General features: G+C 39.3%; 1 long non-coding RNA gene across 4 annotated transcripts in view; it reads left to right on the forward strand.

The window, feature by feature from the left end:
- Positions 1-12820, forward strand: part of LOC112644685 (uncharacterized) — a 107744-nt gene extending 94924 nt beyond the window's left edge. For 3 of the 4 annotated variants that reach the window (XR_007400980.1, XR_003126641.3, XR_003126643.3), the window contains 3 exons: positions 3184-3302; positions 11731-11832; positions 12436-12820. This is a non-coding gene — a long non-coding RNA (uncharacterized LOC112644685). The remainder of the gene's footprint in view (positions 1-3183; positions 3303-11730; positions 11833-12435) is intronic. The other variant, XR_007400981.1, reaches the window with a different exon arrangement.
- The last annotated feature ends 2711 nt before the right edge of the window (positions 12821-15531 follow it).

Genomic DNA, 15531 nt, shown 5'->3' on the forward strand with positions numbered 1-15531 from the left:
AGGATCGAGCCCACATCCGTCTCTGTGCTCAGCATGGAGTTGGCTTGGAGTTTCTCTCTCCCTCTTCCTCTGCCCCTTCCTCTGCACACTCACTCACTCTTTCTCAAATAAACAGAGAAATCATTTTAAAAATTAAGAGAAGTCAGACAAAAAAGTATAATAATGTATATTTCCAATTACATGAAATTCTAGAAAAGGCAAGACTAATGTTTAGTAACAAAGCAGAACAGTGGTTCCCTAGGGTAGAGATTGGCTGCAAAGGACATGTTTTGGGATGATGAAAATGCTCTATATCTCAAATATAGTGGTGCTTATACATGGGAATACACATTTGTTAAAACTCATCCAATTGTACATTTTAAATGAATGCATTTTATTGTATGAAAATTTTATCTCACAAAGTTACTTTTTAAAGTTACCAAATGGAGTTGCACCAGGAAAGAGATGGAATAAAGTAGGCCCTTGCCCAGAGTTCCTTTTTGTGTTGTGTATCACTGTCGACCACAGTTGATGGCAAGACAGAATTCAGAGTTTCAAGATTCATAAGCATCAAGGCCAATATTTAAATCTCCTAGACATAGAGATAATATTTGGCACAGGGCAGCAGATTTAGAAGACACTGCAGATGTGGGCAGCATTTCTTAGAGCACTTTACACGGAGTTGCATATGGAGAGAGGCTCAGGGCTGCCCCAGGGAGAGGACCTAGGAAGCTAGACAAAGCGTTGGCAGGAATTCAGTGTCTTGTCTTCCTCCCCGCCTTTCCCCTCTTCCTACCCCTTCTTCACTACACTCACTCAGGAATCTCAACTACAAAAGTACTCTTCATATCTGGGGGGGTCTGAGAACACTACTTCAGCCTGGAAAATACTACTTTATAAGGCAATAGTTCTTAAAATTTTGCAAAGAGAGAACATTCGATGTGGTGGGAGTGGAATCTGGGGTTGGCAGCCCTAGTCATTCTCCTCTAGAGACAGAGCAGGCTCACCTCAAAATACACAGAGTGTTGGTATGTAGGCTGTTGGTTTGATTGTACCTGGCACTGGTGGCAAACATCCCTTTTTATCTTGTGCTTCTTAGGATTGTGGATAAAGCATTTAGGATATGCAAGATGGTGAATCTTTATGGCTGGATTGCCCTACTTTATAAGAACCCAACAGAACCGTCAGTAAATTGGGAACTGACGTACAGTTACTTGAGGGTGGAAACATGCTATGGGTACCCCACCCATCTTCTCTTGTCCTTACGGCTGCCTGATTTCACCTGCAGCACCGACATTTCTTTGCCTAAGGTTTTCCAAAGTGGCTGTGCCACTGTGCATTTCCAGCCCTAGGATCTGAGATTCCATTTGCCCCTCATCCCTGCCACCCTGCCAGCACTTGGAGTTGTCAGGGTCTTTTTTTTTTTTTTTTTTAAAGCTATTCTGTTAGGTGTAGTGTTGTCTCATCATGGTTTTAATTTGCATTTCTCTAATGACTAATGACATTGGGCATCTTTCATGTGGCTTCTTGGCTCTACATGTATTTCCTTTAGGGAAGTATCTGTTCAAATCTTTCCTCATTAAAAAAAAAAAATTCAGGGGGCACCTGGGTGGCTTAGTGGCTGATCATCTGCCTTTGGCTCCATGACCCTGAGGTCCTGGGATGAGTCCTGAATCAGGCTCTCTGCTCAGCAGGGAGCCTGCTTCTCCCTATCCCTCTCCCTCTGCCATTCTCCCTGCTTGTGCTCTCTGGCTTTCTCTAGCCCCCTGTCAAATAAATAAAATCTTTAAAAAAAATTCAGTTGTTCATTTTCTTATTGTTAAATTTCAATAATTCTTCATATATTCTGGATACAATTAAAAAAATTTTTTATTGGAGTTCAATTTGTCAACATATAACATAACACCCAGTGCTCATCCCGCCAAGTGCCCCCCTCAGTGCCCATCACCCAGTCACCCCACTCCTCCACCCACCTCCCTTTCCACTATCCCTTGTTCGTTTCCCAGAGTCAGGTGTCTCTCATGTTTTGTCACCCTCACTGATATTTTCACTCATTTTCTCTCCTTTCCTTTTATTCCCTTTCATTAATTTTTATATTCTCCAAATGAATGAGACCATATAATGTTTGTCCTTCTCCAATTGACTTATTTCACTCAGCATAATACCCTCCAATTCCATCGACGTGGAAGCAAATGGTATTTGTTGTTTCTAATGGCTGAGTAATATTCCATTGTATACATAAACCACATCTTCTTTATCCATTCATCTTTTGGTGGACACCGAGGCTCCTTCCACAGTTTGGCTATTGTGGACATTGCTGCTATAAACATTGGGGTGCAGGTGTTTCGGCATTTCAACGCATCTGTATCTTTGGGATAAATCCCCAGCAGTGCAATTGCTGGGTCTGGATACAATTTTTTGCCAAATAAGTGATTTTCAAGTATTTTCTCCCAGTCTGTGGCTTGTCCTTTCATGCTTTTAGCAGGGTCTTTCCAAGAGCAACAGTTTTGTATTTTTATGAAGTCCAATTTATCAATTTTATTTCTTTTATGGCTTGTGCTTTAGATGTCCCATCTAAGACCTATTTGCTTAACCCAAGGTCACAAACTTGAGTCCATGCCTAAATGTTTGTGATTCATTTTAAGTTAATTTTTCTACAAGATATCTGAAATAAATCAAGATTCATTCATTTACATTTAAATGCTTCTTATCATTTTTTGATAATAAACTTCAGATAAAATCCTTTTCAATTATTACATCACTTGTTTTTCCTTTCTTTGTTTCCCAGGCATAGCCAACATTAAAGTTCTTGTGGGGATCCTTCTGATCCAGCTTTTACACATTTGGTTATATATCTTTAAATATGATATTGTATTTATTTGTTTTAGTTTTTAAAAACTTTATTTGAGAGAGAGAGAGAGAGAGCATGAGAGAGAGAGCATGAGCGGGGGGAGGGGCAGAGGGAGAGGGAGAGAGAGAATCCCCAAGCTGACTCACTACTGATCACAGAGCCCACTGTGGGGCTTGATCCCAGGACCTCAAGATCATGACCTGAGCCAAAATCAAGAGTCAGCCTCTTAACCAACTGAGCCACCGAGGTGTCCCAGTATTGTGTTTATTTTAACATGTTTTTGAAATGTAGCTATCTTGATACATGTAGATATAGTTTATTCTTTTCAACTGCCTTGTAATATTGCCCCACAGGAGTGCACCACCTTTTACATATCCATCTCTTTATTGAAGGACATTGCAGTGGAATCCATCTTTTCACTGGTACAAATACTGCTACAATGGCCATCCTTGCATGTATCCTTTGTGCCCAGGTAAGAGTATCTCTAGGTACATAACAGAAATGCAATTTCTAGGTTAGAATGTGTTTTGTTACTAAAATGGCTGAATTTGCTGAGCTGATTGACAATCACACAGCACAGTATGATTTATAATCCCACAGCTTCACCAAATCACAAGTGTCTATTACCAATTGTGCCAGAAACTATTACCAATGTGCCAAATATGAAATTGTTTCCTTAAAAAAAATTTGCATTCACCTGATTATTTGTAAAGTCAAGTATCCTTTCATTTATTTTTATGTTTTATTTATTTATTGAAGCATGAATGACGGGCTCATTTCAGGTGTACAACACAGTGATTCAACAACTCTATAGGTATGCTCAGCACAAGGGTAGCTGCCATCTGTAAGCTTCCTTTACAATGTTTATTGATAATTTCTTCATTGACCTTTTCTCTACATCTCCTCTTCACATGAATTTTAAGTTTTGATAAAGATATTTATCAATATTTTCTATGTAGAACATTTTGCGTATCTTTAAGAAATCGTTTTCTAGTCTGAGCTCATAATGATATTTTTCTATATTTTCTCAATTTTTGGCCATATCTTGTTTCTTGGTTGAGTATTTTCCCCACAAATCAAGCCTATTCAGATCAAACTTTCATACAAAGAAATGCACAACTCATAAGCTTATATTTGATCAGTTTTGACAAATACACTCATGTGATCCATACCTCAGTCAAAATATAGAACATGTTCATGACTATAAACTTCCCTTGTATCACCTCCCAGTCACTTCATATCCCTTCCCTGAAGCTACCATTGTTCTGATTTTTTTTTTCCTACCATAGATTAGACTTGCCTGTTCTAGAAGTTCATATGAATGAAAGCATACAAGATATACTCTTTTGGGTCTGGTCTAGCTTTTTCCATTCAGCACAATCATTATGAGATTTATTCATGTTGTTGTATTAGAAGTCCCTCCACTGTTACTGTTGAGTAAGTAGTTCCATTGCATGGGCGTACCACCATTTGCCCTGCTGGTGGACATTTGGGCTGATTTCATTTGGGGGCTATGATGAATGCATTTGATGTGAACATTCCCATATAAGGCTTTTTGTGGACGTGGTCTCTCTCTTTCCTCAAATAGTTATGTAGGAGTGACATTGCTGGGTAGCCATTTGAGTTTTAAGTTGACAGGTGATGGTCACTGGACAGCTGGCATAGTGATTGATATACTTGGTGAATAGAAACCATGAAGCTTTTCTGTTTTTCTTCTCTTTGATTTTCTCTGCCTGTTCCTTACCAGTCTCACTCCCTTCCAATCCCATCAAGGTCAACAGCTTTAAAAGTAATGTGATTCTTGGTTATGAGACATTTATTGGAGTCTGAGAACACTACTTCAGCCTGGAAAATACTACTTTATAAGGCAATAGTTCTTAAAATTTTGCAGAGAGGAAAATTCTGAGAAGCCCTAGTATATAAAAATACTTTTCAAAATGAAGCTGCTTTAGCTATGTGGTGACACCTCTCTGCTTATGCCCATTGTCTCCATCCTTACTGACTAAGCAACTCCCTAATTTCTATAGCATGTTTTGAAAAATTTCGGTCTAAGGAAACTGATACTTAGAAAGTGGCCAATCATCTTGTCTTGTCTAAATTGTATGGATATGGGTGTAAGTCTGTGATATATATTTTTTAAAGATTTATTTATTTGAGAGAGAGAGTGACATGTGCACAAGTGAGCGAGAGGAGGGGCAGAGAGGAAGAATCTCAAGCAGATTCCAAGCTGAGCGTGGAGCCCAACAGGGGGGCTGGATCTCATGACCCGAGCTGAAATCAAGAGTCAGATGCTTAACTGACTGAGCCACCCAGGTGGCTCATGGCTGTGATATTTTATGTGTTCTGTTAATGAATTCATAGTACACCTGAGAGACTTTAAATTAGAATTCTCTAAATTAGGAGATCTTGGAGAGCCACTTGATTTTAATGGAAGAATGCCTCACTATAGCTGTTAAAAGAAGAGAATTGGGCACCTAAGTGGGATCCCTCTGGCTTTTTTAGTGATATAAAGGGATTGAATTGATAATGAGGGGCGTGTGTGTGTGTGTGTGTGTGTGTGTGTGAGAGAGAGAGAGAGAGAGAGAGAGAGCTATCTTAATACTATAACATCACATTTTAAAAGTATAATAAGTTTTCATCTAAATGTTGCTGTAAAATCTAACCAGGTACCTAGTTTCTTGCCTTTTTTTTTTTTTTTGGTAGCAGTAGACTGGAAAGAGACTAGGGGAGCTTCCTTTGTCTAGTGCATAATGTGGCTTAAAGGGAGGTTGTGTCCCATTTTAGAAAATTCTGCAGCTCCATGAAAGTGTCATTCACATATGGACATATGGCCTCAGCTGTCCATGTCCTTGGTCGCAAGCAAATAAGAGGACTGGTGATGTGGATTAGAAAGCTATTCTCTCACATTCTGCTGGTATTCCTTTGTGGGGGTGGGAGGGTGGGGAGGGGAGGTGGCAATCATGTCAACTCTGGCTGGTCTATAGTGCAGCTGGGTTAATCCAGGAAAGATGGACATGGAGGGGAATGCTGACCTCACATGCAAACCCCTGGGGAACACTCAAATCTCTGTGCCTTCCCTCAGCACTTCCCCATCCTCCCTAAAGAGAAACCTCAGGTATAGGTCGTGGACAAAATGGACACCATGGATAAATTTAAGCTACTGTACTAAGGAGCAAAGTTCTGACGGGAGGAGGAAAGGGACTATAAATAAAATAGAAGTGAGACAAAAACACGTGTGGGCCTCTTTGGGAGTGTTTCATGTTTTGTCTCCCTTTCTCTGAACTCATAAACTTACCTTTCTTCTGCTTGAAAGGACTTGCATCCATCATTTGAAGGCAACGTAGACATCAGAGTTGTGCCTACAAGCAATTAAGGACTTCTAGGCCAGGAAAAAGTCCTGTGGCTCATGCAAAGTCCAGCCTGGCTTGAGAATCCATAAGGACAGAGGAGCACAGAGAGCTGTGGTCACAACAAGCACTGGTGTTCCAGATCCTGCCTTTGCTCCCACTTGGTTCCAGTTCAACACAGTTTCTGACCCTTGACTGGAGTTTCCTTTTTTTGTCTTATTTTTTGTTTCCACCCTTGGCATTTGCTCACTTACCTCAATTTCCCTGACTTGCCCCTCTGTATTCTCTAATGACCTGAGTTCGGGCTCACACTTCTTGTTCAACCCTTTCCTTGTAAATTCAGGAAGCTTCTTTAATTCTAATTTGTTCTTCTATCCCAGACCCCAAATGCTGGCATGAATGCACCTGAATGGATGCCTTCCATGGCCAAGTAACTCTTCTTGATATGGGTACCAACATCAAGGGACTGAAAATTCAGTGCTTATTTTGAAAAATAAGCACTGTTTTTGTCTTTAGAGGATTATAATAATATGGAGACAAAATAGATTGAGTATGACATTAGCAAAATTATGTAAAGCATCATTATTATTCTGGTTAAGTCGAAATCAGTTAGCTAATCCTAGGGTTATCTAAATGTATTTATTGCCTTGGCATAAAATATCTAAAATTACTTACATATTTAAGTAAATTTGCATGGTGATATTTGTTAGAAAGAATTTGATCTGTAATTCAAACACATTGAAAAGGGTTAGCTGTACAACAGAAAGGATTATTTGAGAATATTTTTCAGAAAGAGCTCATTCTCAGGTTTGGATTTAAGTCAGGGAAGAATGTAAGTCAGCATTCAATTATTAATTCAATGAAGAGATAGAGATAATATCACTTATGATTATTATTGTGGGATCAGAAAATTTATTGGATTCACCTAGTCCTTAGATAAATCCCACAGCCCTTACAATAGAATTCAGTAATATTACATGACAGAATTTGTCAAAATGAGGTTTGAAAATAGGTTTCCCTCCTTCCCCTAAGAACATTGGAACTCCTGAGATGGTCTATAATGATTACTGAAGTACAATAAGATGACAAAAAACTAAATTTGCCTGTTATTTTTAAGGTGCTACCTAGCAAGTTATAGACACACATCCCACATACACACTTAAAGTAAACTAAATTAATATGTATTCTGAATTTTTGATAAAATGTCTTCTAATGGCTTTTGGTGGGGGCCCAGCTAAAAATGATAACTAACTCCAAATATGATATTTATGATGCGAGATATTCGCTCCCAGCACTCTACCAGAAGATCAGAGAGTTGAATCACAGCCTCATGTTCAGCTCCTTGTTTTTCAGGTCAGAAGAACTCCAGTAACTCATCAACCGGGTTCTGAATGGCTCATACCAGAGTATCTCTGAAAATCTTTTCACCATTCAGTTTTTGCTCAAAAAGACTTCTAATGGTTCAAGTTCAGCTTGAGAAGGGACACAATGGGGCAGCCCGGGTGGCTCAGTGGTTTAGCGCTACCTTCAGCCCAGGGCTTGATCCTGGAGACCTAGGATTGAGTCCCACGTCAGGCTTGCCGCATGGAGCCTGCTTCTCCCTCTGTCTGTGTCTCTCATGAATAAATAAAATCTTAAAAAAAAAAAAAAGGGACACAATGACCATCTGGACTGGTTTTCATTTCAAATCTCCATTTGATTTCATCCTTTTCTTTAGAATTCTGCGGGGTCTTTGTTATCTCACCAAATAAACTTTAAGCTGTAGAGCAAACACTGGGTTTCAAGTGTCATAAAAGATAAATCAAGTGCTTGAAACCAGAGCAATCAATAATTTTTTTTTTCAAACACACAATAGAAAAAAAAGAGCATGCTTGTTTCTCTCTCCCATGCAATTTTTTTTTTTCACCAATCAGCTTTTTGGTCTGTTTCACTATTCATAGAAATTTGCTTATCAACTTTGATTCTAGTTAGAACAATCCGTCTAATCTTTGTAGATCTGCAGTGTCAACCGCCCCTATTTTTCTGACAGCTCAAACAGAACATAAAAGATACTAGCATGTGCTATCTAATTTCCTGATCTTTCTCATTCTGACATCCTGTAATAATTGCAAAATCATAGTTACATACCAGTCTGGTGATGCTATTTATTGCTTTTCAGTTTATTGCCTTGGTAGTACAAAAAGTGTTCCCTTGACCCCCAAATGTATTTTTGCACAAAGTAGTCACAGGACTGTAGAATCTTAGAGTAAGATAAGGTCTTTCAAAGAGCATCCAGACCAATACCTTCATTTCACAAATGTGAAAAATGAAGAACAGAAAGTGCGGATGACTAGTGCAAAGTCTTCCGGCTTTCTTTAAAATATCCTTTATTTGAATTACAAGAGTTATTAGCATCTTCTAAACATACCCTAGCTCACTCCTAAGTCTCAGTTTTCCTTCCTCCCTTCCCTACCTCAAACATTTAATACATCATCAGGCCTTATCCATTTTACCTATTGAGATCTCTCAAATTTGTCTCTTCTCTCCATTTCCAACAGTACTACCATATTTTAGGTCATCACTGCTTTGGGGCTAAAGTCCAAACTGCTTAGCTTGGTAAGAGCCCTTTTATAGACTTAGCCTTGTGATCTTTTTGCCTTTTTTGTCTTCAATGGCTTCTTTCATCCTCTGACCAAATAAATGATAAGATATTTGCAGTTCTATGAATAGACTATGTTCTTTCTCATTTCTAGTTCCTTGCACTTATTTCCTTAACATACATCTGCTTCTTCCTCCCTTCACTCATGTCCATTTACCTGACTAGGATGTATTCACCCATTAGATCCTCACTAAGTTAGCCCTGCCCCTCAGCCCATTTTGAGTCAAGGCCCTTTTATGTATTCTTACCATACCCATATTTCCAGAGTAGTCTTTTGCTCTCCTATTATTCAGAATGCTGTATTGTAATGGTCAGGTAGCTTATTAGGCTCTGTGTTAAGAGATCTGTGTTAAGGTTCCTTGAGGACAAAGTTTGGTATGTTGTAAGTTGTTACGTCTTCAGAACATAACCTAGTACCCAGAAAAAAAAAATGGGTACTCACTAAAGAATAATTATAGCAGCAATGATAATAGCTATTTTTTATTGTTTTTAATAGTTATATATTTTTTAAGATTTTATTTATTTATTCATGAGAGACGCAGAGTGAGAGAGAGAGGCAGAGACACAGGCAGAAGGAGAAGCAGGCTCCATGCAAGGAGCCTGACGCAGGACTTGATCCTGGGACTCTAGGATCACGCCCTGGGCCAAAGGCAGCACTAAACCACTGAGCCACCAGGGCTGCCCGCTATTTTTTATTGTTATTGGATTTTTGCATTAGACGTTGTGATAAATTTGTTCTTTGCATGATCAGTACTCCTGTGATGATTAATTTTACATGTCAATTTGGCTAGGCTACAACATCCAGATATTTGGTTAAACATGTCTGGGTGTTGCTGTGAAAGTATTTTTTAGATAAGATTAACACTTTAATCATTAGATTGAGTTAAGCAGATTACCAGCTATAGTGTTGGTGGGCCTCATCCAATCATTTGAAGGCCTTAAGAAAAATTAGACTGATGTTCCTCAGAAAGACAGAATTCTGTCAGCAGACTGCCATTGGCCTCAAGCTGCAGCATTACCTCTCTTCTAGGTCTTGGTATCTGGCCTTCCTTGCAGATTTTGGACTTGCCAGCCACTGCTCTACAGGCATGTAAGCCAGTTCCTTAAAATCTCTCCCTGCCCCTACACACACACACACACACACACACACACACACACGTCCTACTGGTTCTATTTCTCTGGAGAATATTAACCCACCCTTATGATGAAAGTAATACTATTTTCATTGAGAAATGAGGAAACATGACCACAAAGAAGGCAATCAGTTAACTGTCCAAGGTCATTTGTCTAGTAAGTAGAGAAACCAAGTCCCAAATCAAAGTCTATTTGACCATAAAACAACAAAAAATTGACCATAAAATTCATGATCTTAATTATACTATTTGAGGAATAAATGAGTAATTAAATGAATGAATCAACATAACTGAAATTGGCTCATTCTATCTGTAGACATCACAAGTAGTTAAGTGTAATATTTCCGTCTGAAATAGACTTTCAGAATCGTCTAATCACTCAATCTCCTATTTCACTAAAAGAAAAACTGTCGATAAAATTCACTGTTGTTATCCAGTTGGTGAATGAGTTGGGAATTATGAAATCTAGGTCTCTGGAGGGTTAATATTGGAATCTTTCTGCTATGCCAACATAGTCTTTTCCACAGCATTTGGTCATTGACTCCAATTTCCTAAGGCAAATAGATGATGTAAGCAATGTCCCTGGGGCAGAATCTTGGGGCCACCATGCTGCCCAGCTCCTGGGAACACCTTTCCTTCTCCTCTCCCCAAAAACTATATGAGCCAGAGCACTAATACATGTGATTTTTCAAGTCTAGCTGATGCATCTCTCAAACTGTAGTAATAGTTTAATCATCTGGGGTAAAACAATGGGATAAATAAAGGGAAGCAATTTGATGACGTGAAGTTGAATGTTTCATTGAACTCTGCAGCCAGAGCTGAGAGCTTCCGTCTTCCATCTTCCCATAGCCCTGAAAACATAGAACTGTGTAATTTCAGCCATCACAAAGGCTTTTAATCCCTTGTTGATCATTAGGTTAATGATAGTTAATGGTGCCTGTGCCATTTTCACATGTGTTCAGTAAATATTTGTTAAATAAATGATGTGTGCCTATTCAGGAATGATTACTGAGCTTGTAAGATTGATAGAGATTTCAAGATGGAAGATAAGCTCCCCTTAACTTCCCAAATTTGTCTTTTCCTTCACAGCTACCAACATGAGTGCCTTGAAACTGCCTAAATATTTTTTCTAGAGGGGCATGAGAGGGGTAGGAGGAGAGGGAGATAGAAAATCTTTTTTTAAAAAATATTTTATGTAGGGACACCTGGGTGGCCCAGCGGTTGAGCATCTGCCTTCGGCCCAGGGCATGACCCTGGAGTCCCAGGATCAAGTCCCACATCAGGCTCCCTGTATATATATATATATATATAGTGTGTATTTATTTGTTTGAAGGGGAGAGAGAACAAGGGGAAGGGTAGGAGAAGAGAAAGAGGTAGAAAATCTCAAGCAGACTCCACACCCAGTGCAGAACCCAGTAAGGACTCGATCTCACAACCCTGAGATCGTGACCTGAGCCAAAATCAAGAGTCGGATGCCTAACCAAATGAACCACCCAGGTGCCCCCCAACTGCCTGAATATTAATGAAAACTCATGAAAATACGTCAGCAGAGACATACTCCCTACCTTCAGGGAGAATAGGATGTGATCTTTTCTTCCCTGCCCATTCATTTCAGTGTTAGTTTTTATGATGGAATGAGACTTTTCTGGTCTTTAAGAGATCATGTAAATATAGCAGGAATGACAAGATGCAATGAAGAAAAAGAGGAAAACTGGTAGCAGCTTATACTCTTTGATGTTCAAAACAGAAACCACCTCAGGGAGAAATTTATCTTTCCTTTAGGAAGATGCCTCTGTGTGTCTCCTGGGAATGGAAGGGAGGCACCAGGCTGGCAGGGATGGAAGATACTGAAGGAAAGGGGGTCCAGTTCATCTGCATGATAAGGTAACAGTGATTTTTTAGGCTGGCTTCTCTGGTACTTTGAGGAAAATAATTGGGACACAGGTCTACATGGGAATGACAGGTTGTGCCATATAGCCAACCCGGTGGTTGACAGGACTGTGAAAAGTATCTGCCTGAAATAGATTCTCTAAAGCGGAGAAGGGCAAAGATTTTAAGACAAATGATGTCTGTTCTCAATTTTTGTTTGTTTCTTTTTCTGAGGTATAATTCACCTCCTTTATCCCTAACCTTTAGTAAAATCTGCAGCACACAAGAAAGGGTGTCTTAGGGCATGAAGGAGAGACAGAGAAAGATCATGGGAAATTCAGAGCTGCTCAGAAGTCAACAGAGGAAAGGGAGGGGAGGCCAGAGCAGCGGTTCAGAAGGAAATGTGACCCCACGGGCCTAGGAATCACTCCCCAGAATCAGAGAAGGGAGGAGATGTTGCCATTTTTCAGGGGAAGGCTTCAGGTGTAACCAAGAGGTACCTGGGATGCCTGCAGAAACGGAGGACATTCTGTCTGGATAAGAACACAAATGTCAGTTAAGATGATACTCACACTTCGAGGCAGGACTCTTGGTAATTCTATACCTGTCTCATTCCAGAGCACTGATCAATCAATCAATCAATCAATCAGTCAACAAATGAATGCCTCTGGCTGAGAGGAGAAGAGGAAGATGAAGAGGGGAGAGGAGACGATTCCAGCTGAGTGAACCAGATTCTTTTCTACCCATTACTCTTACTCTACTTCCTAACCAGAAACTCTTCTAATCTTTCTCTTCTCTCTTTCTCTCTCTCTCTCTTTAGAGACGAAGTGAGGAGGAGCAGAGAAAGAGGGAGAAAGAGAATCCCAAGCAGACTCCGTGCCCAGCACGGAGCCCGACTCAGGGCTCAAGCTCACAACCCTGAGATCATGACCTGAGCCAAAAATCAAGAGTTGCACACTTAACTGAGTCACCCAGGCACCCTTTCTCTTCTTTAATAAAGGAATAATCATAACTACACTGTAAGATTATTGAAAGAATTAGAGCTTAAATACCTTTCACAGTGCTTCGCACAAATGAGGCACTTAGTGAATGCTACTTGTTGTATAAATATTACCATTTCTATTCTTTAAAAAAAAAAGATTTTATTTATTTATTTGAGAGAGAGAGTGAACAGAGGGTAAATGAGAGGGAAAAGCAGATTCCCTACTGAATAGGGAGCCTGATATGGGGCCGATCCTAGGCCCCTGAGATCATGACCTGAATCAAAGTCAGATGGTTAACTGACTGAGCCACCCAGGTGCCCCAATATTACCATTTCTAAAATAATAATAGCAACTTTGCCTCCTGAGCACAAAGAAGATTGAAGGAGTAAGAAAAAATTTTTCTTTGCTTCTTGCTGGGGTTTCTTTTGCCTTTTGGACAATGAACTAAAATAAGAAAAAAAATATTTGAGTATCAGGTGAGGGTGAGTTTAGATTTCAGTTTCTGTGAGTCACTGTTAATGCACCTGTCCTGAGTTGGTGCCATTAGCCTCATCTTCTCTAGGCCAGATCGTCTTAGTTCACACACACATTATTCTTTTGTATTTCTGCTCTACTTCTCTCCTTGTTGGGATTGTGATGCTGGCCAACCTTTCCAATTAGCTTGAACAGCCATTAAAACTCGTCCATTAAAATTCACTTCCCTACAGAGCTAAAGGGTAATTTTCTGAATAAACCTCTTAGGGTTGTTATAACAATCAAATTAAAGAAAGTGTGAAGAAGCTTTTTGTAGGCTGCTTTGCTGGGAGAGGAGAGAAGTAGATTGAAACATGGCATTTAGGATCAAAATTCCTCTTTACACAGAGCCTTCTGACTGCTTCCTTTGCAGTCTGTGCCCTGGTTTTTCTTGTTTACAAGATAATAATTGTGACTACCATTTATTAGATGGCTTCCATCCCATTGATTAAAATTTTTTAAAAACGATTTTATTTATTTATTCATGAGAGACACAGAGAGAGGCAGAGAAACAGGCAGAGGAGAAGCAGACTCCATGCAGGGAGCCCGATGCAGGACTCGATTCCAGGACTCCAGGATCATGCCCTGAGCCAAAGGCAGACACTCAACTGCTGAGCCACTCAGGCATCCCCCCTTGATTAAATTTTGATCATGGTTCATGATTTATATATATCATTAGACTCTCAAAATCATTCTAAGAAGCATAATTCTATTTTCTTTGAGTTTACAAGTGAAGAAACTAAAGGTTAGAGAGATTAAGTACGTCCCCTGAAATCACACAGCTAATAAGTGATATAGTCAGCATTCCAAACTAATTCAGTTGGACTCCAAAAGTCATGCTAAACGAATATATTGTGAAGACTAAGTGAAATAATCTATGTGAAAAGTCATTCCAAAATATAAAATTAGATGGTATTGTAAGCAATTATTCTCATTTAAAAAGTGGCTTTGCTCCTAGTGAAACAGGGAATTCAGAATTAGGTCTCCACAGACAGAAGAAAGCCAATCCAAAATGAAGGGGCCTATGTTTTAAGTTAGTTTAGGTAAAGTAACATAAGGGAGATAGGACTCCAATTTGCTCCAAATGGATCACTTTGGTTGAAGACAAAAGATCATTTTTTTTTAAAGATTTCATTTACTTTTTCATGAGAGACACACAGAGAGAGGCAGAGACACAGGCAGAGGGAGAAACAGGCTCCCTGCGGGGAGCCCGATGTGGACTCCACCCCAGGACTCCAGGACCCCAGGATCATGACCTGACCCAAAGGCAGACGTTCAACCACTGAGCCACCCAGGTGACCCCAGAAGATCATTATTATCCCACTTAGTGAAAATGCTGTAGTAGACATTGTGGGAAATGATACTAACCAGGAAAGAGGACAAGTAAATATGAAGAAACACATAGGGACATGCCAAGTAGAGCAAGGTTTTCTGAAGCAATGCTGTGGCACACAGACTGAAGCAGATTTGAAGCTAGAGGATATATCATTAAAGATGTCTTATGGAGAATTCTGGAAGGTTCTGAATAAAAAAGAACCTTGTTTTTGTGGAAAATGGTGAGTAAAGAATCAGACACACACAAAAAAAAAAGAAAAAGAAAAAAGGAATCAGACACACTAAATATAGTTTGTGTCTCAACATCAGGAAGATGAAGGAAGGGAAGAAAAGAACTAATATTTATGAGCAAATATCATGTGCTAGGTACTAGGATGTTTACTTTAGAGTATCTTATATATTCTTTATGACAACCCACGAGGAGAATATGTATTCATTAGTTTATCCAGTTCTCCTAACAATTATTTGTTAAATGTCCATTCTGTGCCAGGCTTTGTGTGAGGTACCAGAATACATGATGGATTAAAAAAAAATGCAAGAAATAGCAAATCTAAAACACGTAGTTTTTTTTTTAATGTCTCTGTTTTGACAATCAGAAAACTAAAGGTCAGGGAAGTTACCCAATAAGTTATTGACTGAACTAGTATTAGAAGGTTCACATCTTCATTTTTTCTTAAGTTGTGCACTTGATGTGAGAAAGAATTTATACCTTGGTAAAAAGGTGTGGTGAATTCCATTTGCTTAATGTGGCGAAGTGGAAAGATTTGGTAACACTTGGTGGCAGTGAAACCAGGGTCCCTCATGTCATCCTCAGTAACTATGCTCTGAAAGGTTTTATAATAAAGAATATATTTTTTAAAATTCTACTTATTTATTTGTTCTA

Source organism: Canis lupus, chromosome 1 (genome assembly GCF_003254725.2).
Source record: "Canis lupus dingo isolate Sandy chromosome 1, ASM325472v2, whole genome shotgun sequence".
NCBI classification, from domain to species: Eukaryota; Metazoa; Chordata; class Mammalia; order Carnivora; family Canidae; genus Canis; species Canis lupus.